The sequence below is a fragment of the Alligator sinensis genome, unplaced genomic scaffold (assembly GCF_000455745.1).
Source record: "Alligator sinensis unplaced genomic scaffold, ASM45574v1 scaffold127_1, whole genome shotgun sequence".
In the NCBI taxonomy this organism is placed as follows: domain Eukaryota; kingdom Metazoa; phylum Chordata; order Crocodylia; family Alligatoridae; genus Alligator; species Alligator sinensis.
This window is the reverse complement of record NW_005842532.1, coordinates 164572-180943: the sequence shown is the minus strand read 5'-3', so window position 1 is coordinate 180943 and position 16372 is coordinate 164572. Positions and strand designations below refer to the sequence as shown.

Here is a 16372-nt window from a genome sequence, read left to right as displayed (position 1 = left end):
AAAGAGTGTTATAAAGAAATGTCATGACATTGTTTTAATCTATTACTATGGTGGAACAGCTAGCTGCTTACATGCTACTAAGTGACACATTCACAATTTTGTATATTTTCTTTAAAAAATATGACAGGATAAATTCATTTGCATACAATGCGATATACCTGCTGGACAGTTTTAATCCAAAATCATTCTTATGTCGGAGAGAGATGTCAAAATCTCATTGTATCCAGCATAAACTTTTCCAAATTGTATGGCCTGCCAGGAAAGGAATGCCCAAATATAACTACTCAATAAGAAGCCAAAAGCAAAAGGAAACACTGCCAAGGAACAGCTTTATCTAATAATACAACGACACATGCATTATTTTGCATGATAGTGACTACATTTAGTTTGCATATTCATTAAAATTACAGTACTCCAGTAACCCCATTTACCATATATAGGAAATATAAAGGTGTACAGTAGTACTCCTGGAAGTGTTTTCATATTAGTGAGCTGATTCAGACTGAAATATACCAAGCAATTAAAAAAAAAGTCTATTCAGATCTGCAAGTAAATCAGCAATATCGTAACCTTATATATTGGCATGCCAAAGACCACTGCCTACCTCTACCTAACATTGTAGAGAGCTCCTGGGCACCAAACTCTTTAAGTGTTGGAGGACACTCCAGCAACTAGGCACCTAAATGCTTGCTTCTGTGTTGCACTGAAATATGGGACAAGGCTGTCCCAGGGGTGTTAAAACAAGATACCAGAAATTAAAGGCATCAGAAAGAGACAAACTTTTGCCCCCTCTCCTTTCTCTCCCTCTCCTTCCCATATTGAGAGAGAGGAAATAGAAGCCACTGCCTAAATAACAAGTACTGTAAAATACCAATAAAATTAAGTATACTTGTACTTTTGTCAGTTGTTGGCAGGCTCATTACCTACAAATAAAATGTTCTGACTAAACTATTCAGAGATTTCTGAGTTTTGTTTTGTGGTTGTTTTTTTGAGGGGAGGGAGAGGTTTGGTAAAAAGAAAATTGCTGACAGGTGTTAAGAAGTGGCTTAAAAGAGCAACAGCACACCAAATTTGGCTTTTTCAAGGTAGCCTATTAAAAGCCCTGCAGCAGTGCACCTTCAGGTGCTTGCCACTTTAAGCACTGAGGCAGGCAGCTGGCAGGTGCCTGATTACTTCAGCCATTTTAGGACTCAGCTTATATAGGGGGAGGCAGCAGTTTGCTGCCAGTGGCCATGAGAGAAGCATCAGCTGATGGAGCTATGGCTCAGGAACATCCTGGAGGTAAAAGCAGAAGCTATGGGGATAGCATGGAGGCTCCAGGTCCTGGGCATGATCTAAAAATTGCACCGTGCCAGGGTAGGGAGGCCTGGTGGGACTGTCTGTGGTGGAGTAGTCTCAACAAAATTCCAGGACCACTAACCTCCCTGGTGAAAGGCTGGTAGGGGCGCCTTAATCCTGGCCCCCACCATCTGGTGGGTAATTGTGAACCTATCAGGGACAAAGGGTCCTAGAAGCCCCAGAGGGAGTAGTGTTGTTGGGAAAAGTTATGGTGTGGGCCTGCTTAGAATAGGGTGCAATAAAGAGTACCTGAAGGACTAAGCATCTGGGGGTGCAGAGTAGGGTTCCTGAGGGTGGCCTAAAGAGCTGCACGAGGGGGTGTACTGAATAGGGCTGCTCAAATGGCTTGAAGGGTGATACATAGGAATACCCCAAGGGTATGTTGATGAAATTAGTTGCCCAGTGAGGGGCTTGGGACAGATGCAGCCCAGCGTTGGTCTAAGGCTATGCCACATAGAGTAGGGGAACTCATGGGAACCAAAGTTGCTGCATGGTTTCATAGTTTCATAGTTGGTAGGGTCGGAAGGGACCTAAGCAGATCATCAAGTCCGACAAACGACCCCAGCAAGGTGTTCATCTAACCTCATCTTAAAGACCCCCAGGGTAGCAGCCAGCACCACTTCACTTGGAAGTTGGTTCCAGATCCTAGACGCCCTGACAGTGAAGTAGCGCCTCCTGATGTCTAGTCTGAATCTACCCTCTGCCAGCTTGTGACCATTATTCTAGTCACTCCTGGTGGTGCTCGGGGGAACAGGGACTCCCCCAATACCTGCTGGTTCCCTCTGACTAGTTTGTAACAGGCCACTAGATCCCCCCTCAGCCTTCTCTTGTGGAGGCTGAACAGGTCCAGGTCCTTTAGCCTCTCCTTGTAGGGCCTGCCCTGCTGCCCCTTGATCATGCAGGTGGCCCTCCTCTGAACCCTCTCAATGCTGTCCACATCTCTCCTGAAGTGCGGTGCCCAGAACTGGACGCAGTACTCCATCTGCGGCCTGACCAGTGTTGCATAAAGGGGGAGGATCACCTCCTTGGACCCGCTCGTGATGCATCCTGCTGGTTCTTCCTCCCCAGGTGCAGTACCTTGCACTTGTCAGTGTTGAAACCCATCCTGTTCTCATCTGCCCACCCCTGTAACCTGTCTAGGTCCAATTGCAGCCTATTCCTCCCTTCTGGCGTGCCCACATCCCCCCACATCTTTGTATCATCAGCAAATTTGAATAGGGTGCTTTTAACCCCCTCGTCCAAGTCACTGATTAAGATGTTGAATAGCGTGGGCCCAAGGACCGAGCCCTGGGGGACCCCACTGCCCACATCCCTCCAGGTCAAAAATGACCCATCCACCACCACTCTCTGGGTGCAGCCCTCCAGCCAGTTAGCGACCCACTTGACCGTGTAGGTGTCGACGTCACAGTCCCCTTGGTTTTTAATGAGAATGGGGTGAGAGACAGTGTCGAAGGCCTTCCTGACATCCAAAAAGAGTACATCCACTGCTACCCCTGCGTCTAAGGATTTCGTGACCTGGTCATAGAAGGCCACCAGGTTGGTCTGACAGAACCTGCCTCTAATGAACCCATGTTGGTTTCCCCTAAGCATAATCTCCCCTGCTGGCCTCTTGTGGACATGAGCCAGGATAATTCTCTCAAAAAGCTTACCCAGGATCAAGGTAAGACTAACTGGCCTACAGTTTCCTGGGTCCTCCTTCCTCCCTTTTTTGAAGATGGGAACCACATTGGCCCTTTTCCAGTCCTCTGGCACCACACCAGAGCACCACAAGTGCTCGTAAAGCCATGCCAGGGGTCCCGCAATGACCTCTGCCAATTCCCTCAGCACTCGGGTAGAGATCGTCAGGACCAGCTGACTTTAAATGCATCCAGTCCCTCCAGAAGTTCCCTGACTAGATCCTCACTGACCCTAGGTCTGTCTGTGCCTCCCCCGGGGCCTGAGGGGGTCCCAGCAGACAGGCTGATCTGGTACCTGCTCAGGAAAATAAAGGCAAAGAAATCATTAAACAGGTTAGCCTTGTCATCTGGTGCGACAACCAGATTTCCTAGTGCATCTTGCAGAGGCCCCATGTTACCTGGTACCTTCTTTTTGCCCCCTATGTATTTAAAAAAGGACTTCTTGTTGTCCTTGATCCGGGTAGCTAGTCCCAGTTCCATCTCTGGCTTGGCCTTTCTGACCACCCCCTGCAGTCCTGAGCAACCAAGGTATAGTCCTCCCTGGTGATGGCCCCTCTCTTCCATTGGGTGTATGCCTCCCTTTTAGCTAGGAGATGTTCCCGTATGCTTTTGATGAGCCATGGGGACTTTTGAGCCCTCTTGCCCCCTTTGATCCTTGTTGGGATTACCTCCCTTTGGGCATGGAGGATCGTCTCCTTAAGGAACAACCACTCTTCTTGGACACCCAACTACCCTTCCCTCTGGGACCTTAGTACTTCCCCCAACTATTCTTCTTACCTCATTGAAATCCGCAACTAAATAATATTATTTTGTTACTGAATATAATAATATCATTTAGTTGCTGAAACCAGCAACTAAATAATATTATTTTGGTGGTACCAGTGAGAGAGTAGCTAGGCCTGAAAGCCCATGAGGGGTTGCTCAAGAGGAGCTAGGGCAGTGGAGTGTGGCCCAGGATGGGCAGAGTGCAAAGCGCCTCTGTAAGAGAGGGTGGAGTGAGTGTGAGAGTGAATAGAGCCCAACTATGGACTGAATTTGCCCTGGCTTCAGACCAGGGGAAGTGATCCTAATCTGGATGCCATCTGTGAGGCATGGGCACAGCGTAGGGAAGGTTCAGAGCTGTGGATAGCACCCCCTGACATTGGGGCAAGGAATGGGTAACCTCCCACTTAATAAATCAAGTTAACAACCAAGTGATGGCAGATGAGATGGGACAGACTGCCCTAGGCAGGTGGGTTGGCTGCTTTGGCATCTGGCCACGAAGATGCCCCCTGTCACAACACCCTGATCTAGAGCTTTGAAGAGAGCACAGGAGTGGAGGAAGGAAAAGGAGAGTAATCCCAGCCTGCAGCCTGCTCTCCTTTGTGAAAAGACCTGCAACTTCTGCACATGGATCTGTGGCTCAAGTATAAGACTCTTAAGTCACCTCAAGACTCATCTTGTTTTTCTCAAGTTCTATTTCTTCCCCATATCCCCTCAAAGCTGTGTCATATAGTCTCCCTTATTGAGTCAAGAATGCACCAGCTCCTCCATCAGCTTATTCTCATGGCACTTCTTAAAATGTTTCATCAAACCAGGATCAACTGGATGACTACAAGGTGTACACCACAGACCAAACTGGCCTTGATCATTTCTACCCACCTGATATCCAAATACACACAAGACTATCACCATTAATGCCCCCACTAAAATGAATAGTATATTTCACCCTTTCCTCAAAGCCATTTTGGGCCCTTTTAGTGACAGCTGAGGAGCAACTCATGAAGCCACAAGGATGCCACAAAAAAGCAAACTTATATATGACCTGAAGCCATATGGTGTGTCTACATGTACACTTTAATGTGCATTAGCCTATTTTAATGCACATTAAAGGATCACTGAAAATGAGTGCTATTTAGTTAATGTGCATTAAAATAGGCTAATGCACATTAAGCATTGCTTAAAAACTGTGTTTTTTAGTTAATGTGCAGTAAGACTGGCTAATGCACATTTTTCTAGTACATCACAATGGATGGCAGCTTTACACGAGTGCAGAGGATGCTCCAACACACTGGAATTCCAGTGCATCAGAGCAGACTCACTTAATTGAGTCTGCTGGAGCATGACAATTACTGTGCTCCAGCAGCCTCCTGTGTCTCATGTATCAGTGTCCCCACACTTAAAAATGGTAGCAGGGGCACTTCAACTAAAGCTCATCAAATGAACTTTAGTTCAAGCACCATGTCCACCATTTTGAAGCACAGGGATGCTGATACAGGAGATTCAGTGGTGCTTTAATTAGAGTGGCTCTTGGAGCCACTCTAATTAAAACACTGCTCCTCCCACCCCCAAAGCACATGTAATAATGCCCGGAGGTACTAGATTTAATGCACCTTAACTAAAGCATGTTAATGTATGTGTAGACATGCCCAAATATAGTGTGACATGTTACATTTGCACACATTGCCCAACATGAAACATGCCTTTTTCAGGATGCTTTAATACAAAGCACACACATGGATTTGGGGGAATTAGTGTTTCCAGAGAAGAAGTGATTAACAACAGATCTGCAGGAATAGAAGCTATGTCAACCCTTTAAATCAATGAAGAAAGGGAAGTTTCAAGGACTGACAGTGCAGATCTGAGATTATCCTGTAGCTCAGAGATCAAATGGTTGGCAAGCAAAATGAGCCATCTATAAAATAATGTCTTGCCAGTAATTACTCTGAAATCAAGGGGGGAAAGGCTTGGGGAGTGCAGCTCAAAAGGAACAAATCTAAATATTCCAAACACTAGGGCACTGAACATTTTGATGAGGTAGAAGAAGTATATTTATACTTTATTTTCCATTTTAATTTTCCCCCAGGTTACTAGATTATCACTGACCAGCAACTAAATAATATTATTTTTTCAACACTATATAAAGTATCATGGTGCCATAGCATTTTACAACCAAGGGAGGAAGGGGGATAGGAAGAGGAAATCCACCACAATTCCTCTGCCCACAGCTACAGCCAAATTAGATGGAAAATGAGAAAACAAACCACTGGGAGGGGGAAGTGAAGGAGAAATAAAAATACAGAAGGGAAAGCTGTTCTTGTAAGAACTTTATTCACAAAGATACATAAATACACAAAATACTCTCAGCAAAGTAAGTTTTTGGGACTTTGATACATGTGCATTGTGTTACTTTTCCCTGATCATTCTGATCAGATCAAAGATGGGAGCACTTTACACTGGAATGGGGATTAGTGACAAAGTTTCCTGTAAGTAAACTTCAATGCAGGATCTGAAGACAATGGAGAATGCCTGGCATTTGAGAGGTGAAATGGAATTTTTCATCATCTGTTTGTCTGTCTCTCATAGACCAGTCAATGTCTCCCCCTTCCACTCCCCCCACCTCCCACCACCAATTAGTGGTTATTTAGAGCCAATTGTCAGTCCCAGACTTTGGGTGGAAACTAGCTAGTACTGGGAGGGATCCAGTGGGATGGCAACTTCTCCTATTAGGGTCATAGCCAGTGGAAATCCCAATCTGTTGTTGTTGCTGTTTAATACATCAATTATCTCTGAGTTAATTCAGAATGAGACCACCCACCTTGCATATATCACCGAGACCTGACTGGATGAGTTTGCCCAAATAATGCCAGCAAGATACAGGGTGCATCTAGACAAGATGTTTACTGTAGAATGGACTAATTCACCCCACACTAAACATCTCAGGTCTACATATGCACCCCAATTAGGCTGGAGTAAACTAATAAACTCTGCAGCGTGGTAGTACTTGTAAATAAAATTACTATACTGCTGTGGAGTTTTTTTACTCTACAGCATCACACTTATAGGCACTGACAGGGCTAGCTGGGGCATGAGGGTGCTTCAGTGCCGGCTAGCCCCACACTGAAGTGCCTTCATGCCCCAGCCAGCCTCTCCACAGCACATTGAGCCAGGTCAGAGCAGTCCTGAGCTGGAAGGCTGACCCTTGGGGTCCCCTGCCAGCTGGGGCTGCTTTGACCCAGCTCAACATGCTGCAGTTCCAGACACATGTGTATATTGCTCCCTGGTGCCACATAAACTCCAGTGCAATAAGCGCCATAGTTTATTGCATTGCCTTAATAAGCATATGTAGATGTGCCCATAGAGTGCAGTGTCAGCCTGGGATTGAAGGTCAGAGTAGCAAAGTCTATAAAGAAGATGTGGTCTATAAAAAAAAAAAAAAAAATCCAGTCCCTACATTGTCCAAAATTGAGCATGTATTGTGTTCAAGACCAGAGATAGACTGGGGATTCTGTTAGTGTATTGCCTGACTCATTGCACAACATATTCCATGACTAAACCAATAGGGTTGGTCCTCAGAAGTGGTTCGGTCTCAGGTAATATGAATATTCACACTGAGGCTGGCTCCTTCGGGTTGAAGTGGAACTTCATGGAAGGCTATGATAATCATGGAGCTATCCCAGGTGATAAATGATCAAATCAGAGAAGTAGACCTGGAAGGGACTTCCAGAAGTCATCTAGTCCAGTGGTTCTCAACCTTTTTTATACCAGGACCCGTTTGTAAACATTGGCCAGTCCCAATCCAGCTGCCTGCATTCCCAACCTGCTGCCTCCCACCCCTAGGCCCCAGCTCTCCAGTGTGTGAGGCAGAGGGCGGGGGTGTGTGTGGGGGAGTGAGGTAGTGGGGGCCCAGGCAGCCCCTTGCAGACTAGAACTCTGATAGCATGCAAGGGAAAAGCCACAGTTTTCCAAGTTTTTCTCCTTTAAAGCAAAATCCATTCTTAAATTTGTTGATCCATTGTTAAAGTTTGTTCGTGACCCTTTCATATGTTCTTGTGACCCACTTTTGGGTGACAATCCATGGGTTGAGAACCACTGATCTAATCCAACCCCATGCCTGAGGCAGTATCATTACTATCCAAACCATCCTATACAATTCATAATCTAAACACTACATAAGACTACCATCAACCCTGACTCAACACAAACCTAACACCCTAACCTACCAAAGGTAGAGCAAGGGAAACATGGCATCCAACATTGCACTAATACACAAAGGAATACATGTTGGACTTAATGTTTTTCATCTCCCTGGAAATAAGGTGTCCTGGAATGCTCTTAAGATGCCAATTTCATGGTCAGACTGTTATCTTCTAATACAATTTTCTAATGTACCTTCTAATGCCTACCCACAATGGTCCCTGTGAGGTGAAGGATTAGTTAAACTGAGTCATCTGCAGTCCATAGTGACACATTGTTAACCTACTTTTCAGTGCTCATATCTCTCATGGCTTGGGGACCACCGATTTAGCTACATAATCTAAATTCAGGGCTGGAAAAGCTCAGTCTTTCCTGGTCTATGTGGATCAGTTTTAATTGTTGTCAGTCATCAATGCAGAGAATGTGGTGGGGACAGAGAGGCAGGCAATCTATTGTGAACTGGACCTGGGCCCATCCTAGCTTATAAAAGCTATCTGGGAAATCTAGAGCTATTGCTGGTGGGGGTTGTCAATACCTCCCTTCAGGGGAGCAGGATTCTGGACATTAAGTTTTCAATAGTCCACTCTCTGCTCAAAAAAAGTATTTCAGCATTGACTCTTCAGTGAGATACTGCTCTGTCACCCACCTCCTCTTTTGGAGAAAAGTCATGAATGGTCAAATGATAGCTGCAGGTACATATGGATGCTATTGGATTCCTGGACCCTAATCAGTTTGGCTTTGCTTTGGGTGTAGTATGGAGACTGCGCTTGTGGCCTTAGCCAATCTTCACCTAGAGACTGACAGGGGAAATTGTACCCTGTTCATCTTATTAGATCTTTCATAAAACTTTGATATAGTTGAATATGATTTGTTGATAACAGGTCTATGTGATCTGATGGGTAGAATCATAGAAAAACTAGCAAATTGCCCATCATAAATGACCGGGGGGGGACGGGGGAGGGGAATGGAACACTGCCACCCAGTGCCCCGCAGTGCTGCTGCTCTGCCTCCAGCACGTGGGCTCCCTCCCACCCCCCACCCCCCATCTCCTGCTCCTGGCTGTCTGCTGGGGGTGGGGTGGGGTGTGGCCACCCTTGGATGCAGCAGCGAGGCCGGAGCATGGGGGTGACGCCAGCACTGCACCGCCAGCACCCTGTGCCACTGCCACCTCCATGAAGCACAGCTTGGGGGGTGAGGCCAGAGGTGTTGATCTGAGCCTTCAAGAGGCTGAGAAGCAACTGTTACCTATTCAACAGTATAAATCCTTGCTAAAAAATTGATATAATCAGATTCTTAGATACAAGACAGGGAGGGAGCAAATCTTGGGGACAAAGTTAAATGCAAGACATTGCTAGTGGCTGAAAACATGGGAATTTACCTAAAAAGAAGGTGCGTATCCCTCTCCTCCCCCAGTAAGAAGTAAGGCTGATTGCAAACAGGACAAATTATGAGTGAAGGAAATTATATCATTCTCTGAGATTCTTCTCAAGGCATTCAGAGCAACATGGTGAAAGCAGAGATTGGTGGAGCAAGGAATTTTGTGCTGGTGCGATAGAAGAAGGAATGTGAGAATACAAAGGACGCAGCTATGCCAGCAGGCTTAAATCAATATCTATGGTACAGTAGATCAATGTTTAGCCTTTTTTAACCACATTGCGTCATTGTACAGTCTTTACTTACCCTTCCTTCATACAATTTGTTATATTCACTTTTCTAATGACACTGCCAGCTGTCTGGACAGAGGCCACATTTGTGGGCATTTGTACATTAACTAGCACAGCAAGACTCCAATCTTGACTATCACTTTTGGGAGCCAGTGTAAGTAGCAATGCTTTAGATTAAAGCATTAATGTTTCCTGCCTATTTATCAACAGAGAAAGCAATTTCCATATTGGCTTACATTCTTTTATGTAATTTGTTAAAGCATGAATAAAGATGGGAAGTAAGTTTGCCATCAGTTGAACGATTGTAATCTGAAGTAACTCACTTGAGCCAACAATTCACTACAGATAGCGTAACAAAAAAGCTGAATGAGGTAAACTGCCTTTGGCCTCTAGCACTAATTCATATCAAGGTAGTCCTTTCCATCTACAGATTGTACTGCAACCCCTTTATCATCTTGTTTCCTCACCTTTCAACCGTCTCCAGTTTTGCTACTTTCTTAAAATGCAGCGCCTCCTTAAAATACTCCAGCTATGGCCTAATCAACACTGAGTAAAGTAGTACTACCACCTCCTGTACGACACCTCTGTTAATACAGCTCAGTACTTTTTCTTTCTTTCTCTACCAGACTGTGTACACTTTCTCTGTCTCATACCAGGCAGCTGAAAAGAGTATAATCAGCCTAGCCAATTCCCTGCTGGGCCTGGCCAAAATGGTGACCCTAAAGAGCTGCAGGAACTAACTCTCAGAGACTGACTCCAAAGACACTCCCCACCCTTTTTGATTCCTAATTAAGGCAACACTCCCCTGAGTTCTGGCACTTTACCATATAACAGAACATACATGAATGTGCCAGGCTGAGTAAAAAGGAGGCACTTTGCATAGTGGAAAATGGCAGGAATAATAGGTCATACTGGTGGGGGAGTGACACTCAACAAAGACTGCGTCGAATTAAATAAGGTAGATTTTTCAGCTGATGAGAGGAATCACAGATTCTCTGTGAATAGAAACTCCATGTTTCAATAAAGTATGTCTGGGGATATACAATCAACCACCACACAAGGATGGCAGCAGCAAATTAGAAATGCAAACAGAGACAAGAGAGGCAGCAAAAGCAGAAAACATAATAATAATAGAGAACTTTAATTATCCACAAATAGACTGGATCGATCTAATCTCAGGCCAATAAAGAGATCAAATTTCTTGACATTTCAAAAGATTGCTTTCCGGAGCAATTAGTCCTAGAACCTACAAGAGGAGAGGCCATTCATGACCTAGCCTTTAATAATGCACAGGATTTGGTGCAACTGTAAGTGTTATCAAGTGACTTTGCAATAGTGACCACAATGCAATTGGGTTGGACATACCAGTGCACTGGGACATATTCTACCCACCAGTAGCTCAATCCCCCTCATGACATCCAATATGGTCCACCCTTTCAAAATCCTTTGCCTTTTCTTTACTTACTCAGTGGCATGAAGAATGGTCAGCACAAGGGCCAAACAATCACCACATGATCTCTGACCCTAAAGTCAGTCAACCAGGATTTAACCATTATTGGGCACTTCTCAACCATTTTTGAACTGGACAGGGTCACTGTGCCTCAAACCTATACCAATGGAGCCTTCACAATGGCAACAAATGCCCTTGTGGATATAGGTGCCGACTTTTATTTTTGCTGGGCGCAGGGCCTAAGATGATGCCGCCAGTGGCATGACCAGAGCAGAGCTGAGCGAAGCCTGGGGGGGTTTCAGGGGCAGATGCAGGCTGCCTGCTGCAGGCTTGGGGCTCCCCGCCCTGCTGCCCTCCCTCCAGGAGCCCCATGCCAGCTACACCAACAAGTTTAGCCACCCCTTGCCCATCCATCAGCAGTGAGGTGCACAACTCTGTCAGCCTGCAAGGGGAAACCTGCTATTTCCCACGTTTTTCTGTGGTGAACAGAAAAACTGGATCCTGCATGACACCAAGAATCTGGGACAAGGCAAATGCTGTTCCAGAGTCAAGCTGTCCAGGACTGGGACTTGATTTTCTCATTTCAGAACTGTTCTGCCCTATTGGGGATGGGTGGTCACCCTACCCTCTTTCCAAGGAAGCCAGAGCCCACAGACCCCCCAACCATAGTCAGTGCCTATGGTTGTGGACAAGTTCAAACCATGTCTCACATTGTTGACTCATGTCCATTTACTATGCCAGCTGGTAGCCTTCAGGCTCTTTACATTGGTGATGACATTGCCTTAAGAAGGCTGAAACAATATGCTGAAACTGCATATGCTAAATAAATAAATTGGAGGCACAGAGCAAATGCATATTGCAAATCAAAAAAAAAAAAAAATGAAAAGAAAAAAGGAAAGTGGACCAAAAAAAAGCTGGCATTGTTTAATGCCAGAGTTGAAGAGTCAATACACAGAAAGAAGGCTTATTTCAAAAGATGAAAGACCAATCCAAATAAGGAAAATAAAAAAGGGCACAAACTCTGGAAAGTCAAATGTAAAACTGTAATAAGACAAGCTAAGAAAGAATTTGAGGAGAAAATTGCTAGAGACAATTAAGGTAACAATAAACATTTCTTTAAGTACATTAGATACTGAAAAGATGCCAGGGAATCAGCTGGGCTTTTGGATGATCAGTCTCTATAGGGGACCCAGTAAACTACAAACAGATGACCTTACTTCTGTTCCTGTAAAACTGATCAAAACAGCAACAACAACAACAATAATAATAAAAAAGAATTGTTCAGCATATGGATAAACATGAGTTGCTGGGGAGGAATCAACATGGATTTGTCAAAGGGAAAACATGCCTCACCAACCTACTAGAGTTTTTTGAGAGTGTCAATAAGCAGGTGCATCAGGGTGATTTGGTTGACATAGCATAGCTAAACTTCTAAGAAGCCTTTGACATGGTCCCCCATCAAGTGGTCTTTACAAAGTTAGGTAGTCACAGGAATATAGGGAAGGTCCATTAATGGATTAGAAATTGGCTTAAAGATAGAAAACAGAGCAAGTATAAATAGTCAGATTTTAGAATGAAGGAAGTAAACAGCAGGGTCCCCAGGGATCTGTATTAGGACTAGTGCTATTTAACATACTCATAAATACTATGGGAAAAAAAGGGGTGAATAGTGAGCTGGCCAACTCTCTGGGTGAATGGACAACCAAATGGCTGGTGAAATTCAATGTAAACAAGTGTGAAATGATGCACATAGGCAAAAATAACCCAAACTATACCTACACAGGAAAGATCTTGGAATCACTGTGGGCAGTTAACGAAGAACATCAGCTCAGTTCTCAGCAACCATCAAAAAGGCATATTATGTCCTTTATACATTCATGGTGCATCCACACCTTGAATACTGTGCCCAGTTCTGGTCCTCACATCTCAGAAAGATTATAGAACTAGAGACGGTCCAGAGACAGGCAGCAGAGATGATTAGTGGAATGGAGGGGCTTCCATATGAGGAGAGACTGAAGAGACTAGGTCTATTCAGTTTAGAAGAAAGATGCTTAAGTGTTTACAAAACACTAAATGGTGAAGAAAAATTAAATAGGGATTTATTATTTACTATCTCTTAATATGAGAACTAGTGGGGGTCACAAAATGACAAACTAGTAGGTAGTAAGCTTAAAATTAATAAAAGGAATTTTTTTCACACAGCTTGTACTTAAAGTGTGGCTCTCACTGTCACTAGATGTCATGGAAGCTGACAGTTTAGCAAGATTCAAAAAGGGATTGGACAAATTCTTGGAGAAAAAGGTGCATCAGTGACTACTGAGCATAAGAGAACCTCCTAGACCCTAAATGCTGGAGGCTGCAAGTGGAAGAGTCATACCCTGTTCATTCTCTGTCTCAGCACCCATTCTCTGCCACTGTGACACAGGATACCGGGCAAGATGGACCTATGGTCTGACCCAGTAAATGGAAGTTATGACCAGCTAGTCTAAAAAGTGTGACTGTGAAAGGCATTGGAGAAGTGGTAAGGGAGTGGTGGCAGGCGTGGGGGGGAGAACAGTTTCAATTTTCTGGTTATGATGCAGACTGAGAGATGAATGCTTTCATGCCCAGCCCCTTGTAAAACCTTTTTTTTTTTAACTTTTTTTTCCTTTTAATATTTTTATAATAAAGTTCTAAAAGTCTTGTGCACAATGCCACATTGCCAACTTGCTAAGCTTGTGCTCTACCAAACCCTGCAAATTCTTCACAACAGTGAGTGCTACTACCAAGCCAGTCACCCCCTCTCCCCGGCCTGTCCTTTTGTACAACTGCATTTTTATTTCCCTATTCCCATTACCAAAATGCCATCATAAAGTAAACAAAACTACTGCACAATATCTCTAATGAGTCATTGCAGAAAATTGCCTCCAGACAAGATAGGGAAACCAACCAAAGATCAAAAAGTTGAGATGAAAACTGGGACCATGGAACGCTGCCACTGAGCACAGGTCACTTCTTTCTCTCCTCTGTTAAAAAGAAAAAGAAACTAACACACATGCATACACTTATATCAAATTAAAATATTAAAGCTTCAATGCTGGAAAGCGCCTTTGTTCAAGAAAAATATAACCATCTTCGTAAATCTGACTGACTTGGTCTACTGTTAACTTCCACTGAAACATGTGCTTAGTCAGAAGAGCACTTCACAGTGCATTTAGAAGGGAAAAAAACAATCAGGAAAAGCCAAAGAAGCCTATGTTGTCACAGTGAACAGCCAGACTGGATATTCCAATATTCTTTTAAAAATACATATACTATGGCTAAAAAAAGGGGGCAGGGGTGTAACTCAGATAAATATTTAATGGGAGGAAAAACAGGAACATCTTTTAGTGGACTAGCGTCACCGTAGTTCAACACAAGTCAAGAAATACAATTCATTTCCAGTGTCCAGCTTTAATTTTCAAAAACCTATATTGTTGTTTAATGCTAAGCCCTTTTGTCTATACAGTATAAAAATAATTTCAGCTGACTGTTTTTCTGTTTTAAAACATCTGACCAAAAGAGATTTACTATGCTATTCTATGTGCCAGTACAGTGCAATACTAGTTCTTTTATTGAAATAATCACAAACTGTTGCAAGCAAATCATTTGAGGGAAAGCAGGAAGAAAATTCCTCATTCCCTAAAACTCTTGCTGTATCAGGACTGGAGTTACATTTTGCTTTAATTTAATGTTTGTCTCATATTTACTTTTCAATCCTCTTCCTTTAGGGCTGGTTATGGTTGACAAAGAAATCTCTGTATAGAACCTGTCGTGTGCTTTCTCACTCCTAGTTATGAATCCAGTAACATGAGTCAGTTTTGGGTTGCCGAGAAACTACTCTCTTCCTTTACTGAGTTGTTTCCCTTCATTTGGAGCATGCCAGCTTCAGAAAGTAAAACAATAACTGGTCTGGTAAGACTCATTCTTTGTATGGTGAATTCAAAGTCCAACCTATTTGTTGTGGCCTGAATTTCAACCTTCAGCTACTAAGTGTTCCAGTATTGACATGGCAGCGATTATTTTCTGTGTGCAGCTTCCTTCCCCACCCCCCTGCTCCCACATCTGTGTCTATTTCCTGTACTAATATACACATACATAAAAAGTCAGCACAGTTTATTCCCTACATTGTTGAAAAAAATCAAGTCATTTACCTCAGCCGGCATTATTCTCTTCTTTTATTTTGTGAGGTTTTCCTTGATTGTGCTCTGTAGGCAAGACAAAGGTATTTTTAACATGTCTAGGGGCCCTTTTGAGTAATGATTGATGAACTAGTGGCTGACCTTAGCTGTTTAAAATATTTAAGGGCAGAATTCTTCATACAAGAAAACACAAAAATGTAAACCTATTTATTAAAAAAAAAGTATTTAGATGCTAGTGATATACACCTTCAATGTACTCAAAGAAAAATATATTATTCTTGAAAAACAGATATCAAAGACCAAAATGTTGGCCAACAAACTTACCAATGTACCTTTTGAGCAAAATAGAACAAAAATTATATTATTTAACCAACTGTGAGAGAGAATTTCTTGAGCAAATTTGCAGATGACATGAAACTGGGAAGGATAATGAACATGATGGAGGACAAGAGCACAGTTCAGAAGGATTTCGATAGACTGAAAAACTTGGATAGAACTAACAGAATGTTATTCTGTGCTGAAAAATGCAAAATGCTATACCTCAGGAAGAATAATCAAAAACACAGATACAAAATAGGTGACACCTGGCTGGACAGCAGCACTACAGAGGAGGATCTGGGAGTCTTGGTAAATCACAGATTCAATATGAGCCTGCAGTGTAATGTAGCCACACAAAAAAGGCAAATGAGGATTTGGGATGCATCAATAGAAGTATTAGGAGCAAGACACCAGAGGTGATAGACCCTCTCTGCTCAGCACTGTTTAGGTTTCATCTAGTGTAGTATTGTGTGCAGTTTGGGCTCCACATTTAAAAATGATATGGAGAAGTTAGAGGGTCCAGAGGTAGGTGATAAAAATGCTAAAGGACTTGGAAAGCAAGTCATATGTGGACAGGCTGAAGGAAAAGGGAATGTATAGCTTATGGAAAAGTCAATGAAGAGGAGGCATGATAACAGTCTTCAAGTACTTGAAGGGCTGCCATAAAGAAGAGGGAGTGTCAGGGCCAGGCACATGACCTTGATCACTGGCTAATGTGACTGCTCCAGTTCTCTGTGGCTGCCTTGGCTGCTTAGAGCACTACTCAGCATTTTCAAGCACACCTGCAGCTGCAGGCAGGCATGCCTTAAC

At 43.5% G+C, this 16372-nt stretch overlaps 1 protein-coding gene across 1 annotated transcript in view; it reads right to left on the bottom strand.

Moving 5' to 3' along the window:
- RGS7 (regulator of G protein signaling 7) overlaps positions 1-15328 on the bottom strand; it is a 521147-nt gene extending 505819 nt beyond the window's left edge. Inside the window, exon 1 of the mRNA XM_014523762.2 lies at positions 15257-15328. The gene's annotated coding sequence lies outside the window, so the exon portion shown is untranslated. The remainder of the gene's footprint in view (positions 1-15256) is intronic.
- Positions 15329-16372: the final 1044 nt, after the last annotated feature.